Source organism: Lactuca sativa, chromosome 1 (assembly GCF_002870075.4).
Source record: "Lactuca sativa cultivar Salinas chromosome 1, Lsat_Salinas_v11, whole genome shotgun sequence".
NCBI lineage: Eukaryota > Viridiplantae > Streptophyta > Magnoliopsida > Asterales > Asteraceae > Lactuca > Lactuca sativa.
Genome location: NC_056623.2, coordinates 134723746 through 134735749, shown reverse-complemented (window position 1 = coordinate 134735749; position 12004 = coordinate 134723746).

Genomic DNA, 12004 nt, shown 5'->3' with positions numbered 1-12004 from the left:
AGTGTAGCTTTTATCAAAACACTTCATAAATTGGTCCTAGTTGGTCTTTGTCTTATCCAAGACATCACAACTTTCCACATTTGATGAATGTTATAAACCTTCTTAATACTTATCACTCAATGTCACAATCTTAACTCTAAGACTTGTTTTGGAACGAAGTATGATTGACTTCTTGATTTAACCATTTCTTCAATTCTTGATTCCTCTTCTTAGACATACAATTGTACTAAGACTCACTTAGAGGATCAATTGAGATATGATTCTTAATCATTAAGACCTATCATAAAGCATAAAAGGTACTCTCCCTTCTTCTTAGAATGGAGAAACTTCTATCTTTCTGCCTACTTGATTCTTCTTATTCGTTCTGTTATTGATTTAAACGTTTTCAATCAATTCAGAATTACACTTAATCTTATAAGTATAATCATATTTACTAAACCGTTAGTAAATCATGACGAATGTCTTTGTTACTCTTATGGTGGACATGATCAACACGCAACTTTGTGTACTCGATCTCCTAGTCCTTCACTTGACACTTTGTCAATGAATTAGTCTAATTTCCAAATATGAAATTTCTCATTCATCGTGCAACCAAGTTGCATGATTCCAAGTTTCTGTCCAATTGAAACTTGGGCGATGAGAAACTCTCCCTATTTGGTAGATTCTCGACATTTCCATAAATAAGAATCATATCCATTCGTTGTAGAAATATGTAAACATCAGTTTTCATAACGATTTCATTGCAAGGAAATAAACAAATAAATAAATAAGTCAAACCAAAATTTGTTTTATTTATAAAAGCAGCGGAAAACATTTGTCCTTACAATGTAAAATCCATTGAAAACTATGTAGTCAAATATTCCTAACAATTCTATTATAAATATCTAAGCTCAAAATCTAATCTTCAAGTCCATGCGATCGAAATCCATTTCTTTGTGATTAGACTCATCAAGCTTCCTTTCTTTTCACTGATCCTGCAAAACATTCAAATGCAATCTTATCACATCATGTATTAAGAATCAACGAATAGGAACTTAATGGAGTTATATAGTGGATTTTACCTGAAGCACAGCCATACTCTTTGACTCTCCCATCTTTGGAATCTTCAGGCTCTTAGGGCAGACTTCTATCCAACTCCCTTTCTTTTGGCAGCAAACGCATGTCGCTTCTCCTAGAATGTCCTCGGAAGCATGGTCGGTTGACTTTCCCAACAAATACGCTCCATTGCTTCGCCAAATCATTTCTGATTCAGCAGCAATGAGCATGTAAGTTAGGTCAATGAGGTTATCGTCATGATCCATCATATAATACTTTCTTTTGAACTCATTATACGATTCAGGGAGTGACTGCAAAACCTAGTTCACAGCTAACTCATCCGGGGATGACACACCCAACATTATCAACCTATCAATGTGTGATTTCATTCCTAGAACGTGGGCACACACGGGTTTACCATCTTCATGTTTCATTTCCAATAGGCTTTAGTGATATTGAACCTTTCAATTCTTCGATCTTGTGGGTTAGGGAGAACAATTGGAGGAGGTGGAGGAAGTGAAGCATGATTTCTTGTTCCTCGATCGAATCGTGGAATACCATCTTCATGTGGAATGCTTGTTCCACAGGATTTGGGAAGACCATAGTTGTCGAACTTTGACATCTACAAAATGGGAGAAAACGAATTCAAGTTAGTTGATTGATTGAGTCCTTAGTAAATCACCCAAATGAGATACTAAGGCTAGGACCCAACACAATATTCTACAACTCGGGAGAGGGATGTCGTAACCCAAATTGCCGAACATTTGAAGGTAAGTGAATGACGATTCACTAATTTCCACCATGAAAAACAAAAAAGGAAATTTAAGTTTTAAATCTATGAAAACTCCTAGATCCTATGAGATTCATTGAACATTTCAATGGCATGTTTAAATCTCGATATGCCCCTCTAGTTTGTGACTGGGATGCCGAGGATCACAAAGCGGGTGTGAATAACCATGCAAACTACATGGTGCCCCCACATGTTACAGTCACCTATTCAATGTGCTGGTAAACCACACACGCTCCACCGAACTATGACAAACATTGAGTCACCCTTTTCTACCTTTGCTTAGAACCATTTAGTGTGCCGGTAAACCACAAAAATCGAATTTTTTCAACATACAAGGCATCAATACAATAGAAACCAATCTAGGCTCTGATACCACTAATGGGTTTTGGTCCTAAGAACATCCTATGTGCTCATACAAACCCTAATGCTTGGATCTAGGTTTCTCTATTGTACATGCAAGTTATCCAAGACTATAAACCCTAATTCTAGCATACAAGTAATCATATTAACATAAGAATGGGTTTAAGATATTACCTTGATTGTTATGTAGCAATAACAATCTCAAATCCTTCTTCTATTGACTTTAGAAAGCTTAGAGTCACAAATGTCACTCCTCTAATGGTTCACAAACACCAAGAGCAAGAGGATGAAGAGGAGAGAGGATGGAGGCTGCCCTAAAACGTGTGAAACGCTAGAAGAAGTCTTGGCCACGTTTTTGGGTCATAAGGGATGTATATATAGTTAGGCTATTAGGGTTATCTAACAAGGAAACCCTAATTTGGATGCTTAAGCCCTAAGCAACCCATGGATCCCTTTCCTTAAGGCCTTGGACGATTTCCTCATGGGTTTCCCCATGTAATTCGTCCATTCCTTAATATAAGGCAATCCATGTCCCAAATTGCAATTATCTTATAATTACAATTCCAGTCCCTTAAGTTTAATTAATCTCTTTTAGTCACAAAACTAATTACCAATTAATTATTGACTAATATTAATTAAACAATATGATTTCTCCTTTAATATATTATTCTCATAATATATTAATAAATCATATTTAATCATTTCTCTCCATAATTCATCCTATCAAGTTGCTTTGGTGAAGGCAACCCAAAAGGATCATGCACTATCGGGTCAAGTACATACCAAAATAGTTATGGACTTAGACACTAATCCAACAATTTATTCGGTGATCAAGCGGATAAACTTACAAGTTCACTAGTGTTCGGTTCGAGTTGCTTAGACTTATAATTAATTGACCAATTAAATTTATTAATTCAATTTTATATATGATTTATCGTCATATATTGGCTCCTATACCTTTTTACCCTCTTTAGTTGCCTTTGATCTCCTCCTTCTAATGATTGTGATTGAATTCCTTGCTTCCAATGCTTAATTCCAGTGCCTTTGCCTCAAAAAGCTTCGAATTCTCCAGAGTCCCATTCGGAGGTTTATGTGAGATATTTATTCTTTTCCCGAAAGCAGGGCACCGCGTCGTGGTGATTGTGTTTATCCCGTAATCTCCAAATCATCGAATATGATCGGGAATCTTCAAGACGCCACGTCGTGGTAGGATCACCACGACGTGTTGGGTGTATTTTTCTTCATTTTATTGCTTTGGTTCAATCTTCCATCTTCTAGCTTCCTTAATCCAACTTCCAACTTTCTTTTTGCTCCAAACAAGTCTTTTAGTCCCTACAACACAATTCATAGCAAATTAAGTATCTTTTGTTCTATTAAGGGCATAAAAGTAATTAAAATATTAATGTATGTTGTATAAATATGTGTATAAATATGCACATATCAATCCCTAACCGAGTGAACCCATAAGGGATAATTTCATCAATTTAGATTTGGTTGTTATTTATGGAAGTTGGGTGGGATTCGTTTGAGAGTTTTGGATCAGAACTTTTATGTTTTCTCTGGAGCTTTTAGGAGCTTGGTTAAATCATGAAGAACATCAACTTCATCTCATTTCATATTGATTTTGTTTGGTATTTCTAAACTATTTCCTTTATGGTTAAACTTAGCCGTGTTAGGTAATAAATACTTGGTTGATGTTGGTATAATTCATTGATAGCTAGTTGTTTTGAAGGTATTTATGAACTTGTGGTTAATATCTATGAAAGTAATTTCTAGTAAAACATCTATTGTATTCATATATATATATATATATATATATATATATATATATATATATATATATATATATATATATATATATATTTAATCATAGGTTTAGATGTGTGAATGTTTTATTAGCTGGTTAATTTCTTGATTAAGTAATGAATTTTCAAATTAACAAGCAACAAATTATTTATGTGCTTGTGTTCATTTTATTTATGTCATGAAAATATTTTCTCCAAAATGGTAATGGAAACATTTTGATTCTTTTTAGATTTGGTGACTCTTAAACCATAATGATAGTTGATTTTTCACAAATTGCATGTTTCATTGAATTGTGACCTAGACTAAGAAAATTTGTTATAAACTTCTAAGACTATTGTATTAATTAAGAAAGGTCTAATAGCCAAATTAGATTAAGTCACAAGTATTGCACCATAACACATATTGATAAACTAGCTAGATACCCATGTGATGAAGTCCAATATCAACCATCTCACATTTATCGATCTAAAGCTAACATTTTATTGTTTAATTGCAACTTTATAGTCCTAGTACAACTTAGATTTTAAACAAGAAAATATCCCCCCCCCCCCCCCCTTTTTCTTTTATATTCGTATTAAAAGTATTTTTACAAAGTGATTTTTATAGAGTTTATAAATTGAACCAATCATCGTGGATTCGGTCCATTTACCAACATATGCTACCTAGTTTGTGAATTTATGGTTATTTATTTGTTGGCGACAACCACCATCTTACTCATATTCTCTCCGAATAATTGAGCATTTGATTTGTATCCATATAAGTGATTAATCAAAGAGATTACTGTGTTACATTTACATAAATGTTCATACACTTTTAATTTGGTGTTTCTATTTGTCATCTTGTTTTTTATCCAACATAGGGTTTTAGTAGTAGTCGATTGACTATCTAAATCTGGTAAGGTTTTTTAGTTTGAAACGTCAATTCTACAGTAATGATGACATATATATATATATATATATATATATATATATATATATATATATATATATATATATATATTCATTAAAGAAAATTTTAGATGATAGCGGCCCATCGGGCAGGAGCAATCATGCGCCCACGTGGAAAGCAAATGCCTTTGAGGCAGCTTTCCAGCCCAAAGTATCGGTTGGCATAGCGGCGGGAAAGTCGTTTCGCGACAAAACGGTATGTCGACAACCTAAGTGGTGAACACACCACCACCAACATCCTTTCTATCCTTTCCGGGCCAATCACGATCCAGGAAACAAAGGACACCTCCGCCAATAAACCGTTGGAAATAGTGTCCAAGGCTATTAATTTTTTTGGTAATAAATCTAATAATAACATGGTCTTTTTAGGTCAGCCTCATGACCAAATAACATTAAGGAAATAGAGAAATAAGTTATTAAATTATTAAAAAATTAATAAATTAATTAGAAGTGTTAACCACAAAAAAACGATCTCCGGAACCCTCATCTCACCGATTCTGGTCTCTCATTATTGGTTCGACTTACTCCCATGCTAAATTAAAGTAGGACGTGGGCTTGAAATTAGTTCGAATTTAGTCGTGCACATTTTGAATCAAATTCCGAGTCGAGTTGACTTTAAATTTATTGGTCAGATTGCATAAACAATTTTACATAAAGTACGAAAACTGTCATTCTTATTACTTACCTAAGCACATTGTGTAACAACCCAAAAATACGAGCCAAAAATTTCATTTTTAAAACATATTCTTAGCAAACCTTAGAAATAAAACGTTCACTGATCATATCATTTCATAAAAGTTATCGCATGTCTTGAAAACATTTCATAAGAACATAATAAAGTCAGAGTACAAATTCTCAGGAGGATCTCATAATGCGGAATACAAGGCGTGTGTGTGATGGGCCGCTACCGCGCCAGCTCCTTCCCCTTCGAAGAAGAGGTACCTGAAACCAAAACTGAAAACTGTAAGCACGAAGCTTAGTGAGTTCCCCCAACATACCATATACCATACAATCACATATCATACATACTGCCGGACAATTCTGGGGTGCCCGACCTACCCGGTACGGCCATTCTGGGGTGCCGACCTACCCGCGTCAAGACGTTCTGGGGTGCTGACTACCCATCGGTCCCGACAACCGATCCTCGGGGACTATTTCACCCCCTACTGCTACTATCACATATATCGTAACATAACATATTATCAGACATATCTGGGGTGTCTAGCCTACCCTTCAGTCCTAACAACCGAACTCTACCACTATCACATATAACATATCATGTCAGCATATAACATATCAGGTAGTAGCAAAACTAGATGATATCACAAAGACAATCAGCTAACATACAACTCCTACTGGTGGGCCGACATTGTGGCCGTAGACCCACCGCTACTGGAAGGTAACTCACCTCAAAAGTAACTACTGAAGTCTGTTTGCTAAGCGCCTGACTGCTGAATCAGAAATCCTCTGGCTATAAATCATAAACATAGGTTAGCCTCTCATTCACACCCTTAGGCCAGATGACTGACCCTCCCTTCGACCAAGGTCAACTCCTTAGTCAAGGTCAACTTCCAGTTGACTAGACTCGCCGAGTCATGGCACTGACTCGCCTAGTCCTTCTCCACTACCCCGGTTCCACTCTACAAGTCCCTTCTTCCCACTCACTGAATCGTCCTTAACTCACTACTCAGGACGATAGAACCGGCTCGCGATCCGACTCGCCGAGTCCATGAACAACTCGCCGAGTCCATGAGAAACTCGCCGAGTCCATGCGAGCAGATTTCCCACTCGCTTCCAGATCCTTATCCGAACATCCTTTATGAGGATCTAGGGTTTCTGGGACTAACAGAACACGTTAGATTGCTAATCCTATGTGCAAACACGAAGGGTTGGACTTCTGACACTTAAACCCTTCGTACACAATAACAGTTCATGCAACTCGCCGAGTTTGAAGAACAACTCGTCGAGTACCAGGTAATCTTCATAGGGACTCGCCGAGTTGTTCATCCAACTCGCCGAGTCTAAGGCCATATTCATAGAACTCGCCGAGTTCTGCCTTGGGACTCGCCGAGTCCCTTGACCCATTTCCCATATGAGCCAAATCTGAGACATGCAACTCTTCAAAACCACAGATCTATGATCCTAGGGCATGCTTAACACGTAAAGTTGCAAACTTTACGTGCATGCATGGCCCTATAAGCTCAAAATGCAATTCCAAGCTCTTTAAGAGGTCATGCACTCCATGGGGGTCCTCAATCACTTCAACCACAACAACTTTATGCTTCTAACACGTCCATAAAGTCTAGATCTGAAGTCCTTTCGGGTTATTAAGCACAAACACATGGAGTTTGGTGTTTTAGGGCTTGAAAACCACCAAATTGGGACAAAATGGGATCTAATGAACTAAAGATCAAGGTAGAGACTTTACTACCTGAATGAAAGCTTCTCCCAAAGTAGATTTCGGATCTACTCCCTCTCTTGCACTCTTCAAACCCTTCATTTCTTCTTTTAAGCTCCAATTCCCTTCACCAAGCAAGAACTCACTCACAAGCACAATATGGGGGACTTGGGACTCTCACTACAGCTCTCTAGAAATGTTAAGGACAAGGGGCCGAGTTAATGTGCTTAAATAGGGTGACAATGCTCGGGTTAGGGTTTTTGCCCAAACAAGGCCTACTCGCCGAGTCGGGAGACCGACTCGCCGAGTCCATGGCTCGGACCCCGTATCCCATCCCACTCCTACTCGGCGAGTTGGTCCTTCAACTCGTCGAGTCCAAGGCAAAAAATGCAAGAATTAAGAATTTAAAATTACAAGAATTACGTACCGGGAACCAGGTGCTACACATTGGTTATTCCTTATCCAGCTCGTGTTGTTCTAGAAAAAATTGTTGTTTTGAAGCGTTAGGCTAAAAGGAAACAACTTGCATTATCTCCTTTCAGAAGCTGAACCGAAAAAGTCAAAGTCCTCAAAAGGGTGCTACATCAAAACCGAAGAAATCTGAGAAGCATGTTAATAAAAAGTAAAAAGTGATTCCTAATCCAAAAACAGAGTCTGATCAGGAGATTTTCGAAACCCAACCCTATAAACCTATTCCAATTGAAACTACACCTCTGACTTCCAAACCAATTTTGACTACATTTTGTGGCTTCTAAGCAAATTTCCAATGTCAAATCTTCTAAAGAGGAGACAAGTAATGTTAACACCTTTGTTAACATTTATGAAGTGGAAATAAACATTTCACAAACTGAGTTGATTCATCTTGAAGTTGATATTTATTTACCTCCAACTCCACCATGAACATCACTCCAGAATCAACAATTATTTCTTCAGTCTACTCTGAGATTTTGAAGATTCCATTGAATGAGGGTTTGGAATCCAGTCTACAGTTGCAACCCAAACTTCTGATAAAGCAGATGATATCCATGAAGAATATCATATTGATCTTGGGGAAGTTATATTCATTGTTGCTCCAATTCGGATTCCTGATGATCATATGATAATTTGGATGGAAATGCTCTGATGTCAATCTAGATTCTAGCAGTTTAAGATTTTCAATCGGAAGCTCAACTTGATGATAAAACTGTCAACAAATGTTTTTCAATCTTCCAAACCTTCTTCTACATTGACTCCACTTATCGAAACTACTAACTCTGAATTATTTGAGAAGCTAGATGAGAAGGATAAGAAGTTTGACGACTTGCTTCTTATGTTGGATAGAAAGTTTGAAGAGGTTTTGAGTAATCTTGACAAGAAGTTTAAGCTTTTAATGGAGTCTATTGATAAGTTTCGTACTCCACTGGCTGGTGCCTCCAACAAAAGGATTGATGACCTTGGCACAAAGTGTGATCACAATTTCATAAAAGTAAATGATCGTTACAAGACTCTGATACGGTGAAGACGTTATTGGAAGATGTTCGGGGTTTAAACACAGATTATTCTTAGGGTTTTAAAAAGAGAGAGGAGTCTTTGTCGAAACAACTACAAGTGTCTTTGGAAATGAAAAAAGAACTTGAGCATCAGGCCATAATTTAGGATACTCAAGCTCATAGGGTTGTGTTTCAAGACAATATGGTCAAAACCGTTGAGAATGCTAAAGATGCAATCGGAGTTCAGATACAGCCACTTGTCAATATAGTTTGGAGGATACCATGGAATGCTCCAAGAGTAAATTTGCAAGCCTTGTCATAAGGGAGAGAAAGTTTCAGACATGCATTCTTAGTGCCAACTAGGTTTCAACAAAGACCAGTCATGACATGAGGTCTTTCAAAAAGTGTTTTTTTTTTCTCCAAGACGAAGTGGTTCTTCTGCTCCGAGACCAAATAAGGGTGTTGGCAAACAAAAAGTTATGGAGCTGAGCAAGGAGGAAAGGAAGATGTTATTACTAGAGAAATTTGAAAGGCTCAAACAACAATTTTCTTTGGCGAGAAGTAGAATGGAGAAAACTATGGAGATGGGTTCTACAGATAAAATGTGGTACGTAGAAACGATAAGAGAAATAGCATTCAAGGACATTGAGTTTTTCAACAAAGTTCCTCCAATAAGCTATTCCGTTGACGATTCTTTAGAGAAACAACTTGATCTTCCAATGACTCTGAAATATTTTACGTACAAACTTTTGGTAAAAGAAAATGAAGTGAGCATAGAAGATTTTAATGAAAGATAAATCTAATTTCATGGTGTGTTAGGTAAACATGAAAAGGATGTATAGAGTTTAAAGAAGATTGTGAAAATATTGGATATATTGAAGGATGTGCTTTTTAAAGATACTTTTCAGAATTACAAGGTTATAAGTGGAAAGAATGAAGAATTTGAATTCACAATTGCATATTTTCCTGTAATGAATCCGAATGGCATTGTGAATTTGGTCAAGTTTTTCAATTCAATGGATATGAAAGCCATCTCTACAATCAATCAAAGCATCTATACCACTGCCTACAAGTATCATTGATCTTTCTTGCAATTTTATTACGCTCAAATGGATTTGTCTAATATTGTTTTGCCAGAGGAATTCAAGAAGACTGTTGCTACCCAGATACAAAGTTGAAGAATATCTCAAAGAACAAAGATGGTTATGTTGTACTTAAATCACAGGGAACAGTTTATCTGTTTAAGAAGCAAAATGGTCAGATTACTAGAGCTTTCTTTAGGGTAAATGATAACGAGAGATTTCTAACGACTACTATTTTCAGAATCTCATTGTTCGTGTTACTACATGTGATGCTAGCTCTGAGAAGGACATAAAAGAAGTCATTGATCATCTGACTAGGTGACCAGCGATTCGGAAAGCCCTTTTGAGTACTACTCATTTTTGTAAATAACTTCGGAAGATCCGAGACTTGTCAGAAAGGGGAGAATGTAGAGTTCACATTATGTTATAACCAGTCCGAAGCCTAAAGAAGTTTCTTAAGTATCCTTTGTAGAAGTCATACAGAAGTGAAGCGTGTGTTTTTGTACCAAAGTATTACGTAGAGCATATTGTTCTCCTTTGGTATAAAGTTATAGCGTAACACTACTTTGTATGCTCCTAACCATGGCGTAGGTTAATGTGAGCTGTTAGTTATGCACATCATGTGTGTATGTGTAAGTGTCTGTGTCTATTTATGATGGGTCATTCGCTACACCTTATTAAGTCTATATATAGAGGCTAGTCATCGCAATGGTTAATGGTTATTATGATTTTGCTCATATCCTATCCGGATATTTGAACATTTGTTTTGTAACCTTGCTAGCCATTGTAATGGTTAGCATTTCTATTCGTCATCTTGCTTTTTATTCAACATGCGGTTTTATTGGTAGTCAATCGACTATTTAAATTTGATCAGTTTTTTAGATTGAAACATCATTCTATAGCAACAAGGGCAGATATATTCATTAAAGAAACAGAATCCTGCAGTCAATCATAACGGCTAATGACAAGATCTTTATTATCCATTTTTGGGAACTATTCTTATTACAAGGAATGATTTTAAAATGAAGTAGAGCTTATCATCTATAGACAGATCATAGGTGGTCAATATGAGGTGGTAAACAAAATATTAATTACAAACTTACCTACAATGCTTCATACAAGGAAAATCAAAAATTGGTGACCCTTTTACAGTTTTGCAGTGAATCAGTAAGGTAGTATACATGTTACAACTTATAACTTCCCAACACTACCAGCATTCATCCCATTTTTCATACATTGCAACTAAATCTAGCAAAAGAAGATCAAACAAACCCTTTGGTAATTCCATTACAATTAGCTATGTACTTGGAGATGGAAGTCAAACCAGAAGTCGTAAGTCCTAATGGGAGTGCATTCCATGATTTTAGACTACATGGGAAGATCCGGAAACAATTAACAATAAGTTTCCATCTTTCCACCTTGAAGACAAGGTGGCTCTTTAAGAGTGGGGTATTAATAAGCCACCACTCAAGTATAAGTATGCTAAAGAGGGCAAGAAGGGAGATTCAGATAGATGAAAGGCAATTCTAGTATTAATTCCATTAGGAAAAGAAGTTATTTAGTAGTGGTTGAGAATTTTTAGAATTGTTAATATTCGAAAGTCCAACCTCTCAAATTGAAATTTCATAATCAATTCATTCTCATTTTCAATCTGTTTTCTTGTTTGGGTGAGCTTATTCCTTAATTTAAGTTCAAGCCATAGCATAATTGTGGGTTGTTGTTTGTGGTTTTTGTTTATTGCTTGTGACTCTTCAAATTATTTATAGGCTATTCAAATTTTTATTTGGTTTATTGTTTGTGAATTTTCAAATTTATAACATATTCTTCAAATTATCGATTGGGATTACTGTTTGTGAATCTTCAATTTTTTGTTCCTGAATCTTCAGATTTATTGATTTTGTTATCGTTTGTGAATCTTTATTTATGGGTCATAATTTTGTAAGATATTCTTTAACTTTTGATTTTCGTTATACCAGAAAAATAGTAGTGTCATCAGTGGTAGGAGCAGATTTATGAGATCACATAACAGCTACGAGAATATAGAAAGCATATAAAAGTAATTGAAGTAGTTTATCTAAATGAACTTATGATAAAATACTAAATGCACAACAAACGTG